Source organism: Bombina bombina, chromosome 1 (assembly GCF_027579735.1).
Source record: "Bombina bombina isolate aBomBom1 chromosome 1, aBomBom1.pri, whole genome shotgun sequence".
Taxonomy (NCBI): domain Eukaryota; kingdom Metazoa; phylum Chordata; class Amphibia; order Anura; family Bombinatoridae; genus Bombina; species Bombina bombina.
Genome location: NC_069499.1, coordinates 744,278,472 through 744,278,846, shown reverse-complemented (window position 1 = coordinate 744,278,846; position 375 = coordinate 744,278,472). Strand labels below are relative to the sequence as shown.

The following is a 375-nucleotide window of genomic DNA, read 5'->3' as shown; positions in this document are numbered from 1 at the left end:
TAGATTAATGGAATTCAATTTCCAAAAATATAAACATTGCAGCCATGAACATACAGCCTCATGCTACATAGTTAAAGACTAATACTTATTTCAGGATGAATAACCTTTCAACTAGATCTTAAAATAGAAAACTCTCTTTAGATAATTTTTTGACAAAAATTCTATTTTTTTTTTATTTTTTTAATATAAAACATTGATTTTTATCTACACTGTCTCGCTGACTTCTACAGGTTACAAGTGAGTTTAACAAACAAACAAAAAACAAGACTGTATTCTACAAAAAGGAATCTACTTACCAATTTTTTACCTCTTTTTAGTTCCTTTTGTATATCTTCTATTGAAAAGCCCCCAATGTTTTCGCTACCTGATTGTGAA

General features: G+C 27.7%; 1 long non-coding RNA gene across 1 annotated transcript in view; it reads right to left on the bottom strand.

Moving 5' to 3' along the window:
• Positions 1 to 281: 281 nt before the first annotated feature.
• LOC128645932 (uncharacterized) overlaps positions 282 to 375 on the bottom strand; it is a 37,258-nt gene continuing 37,164 nt past the window's right edge. Inside the window, exon 3 of the long non-coding RNA XR_008400159.1 lies at positions 282 to 375. This exon is cut by the window's right edge and continues 23 nt beyond it. This is a non-coding gene — a long non-coding RNA (uncharacterized LOC128645932).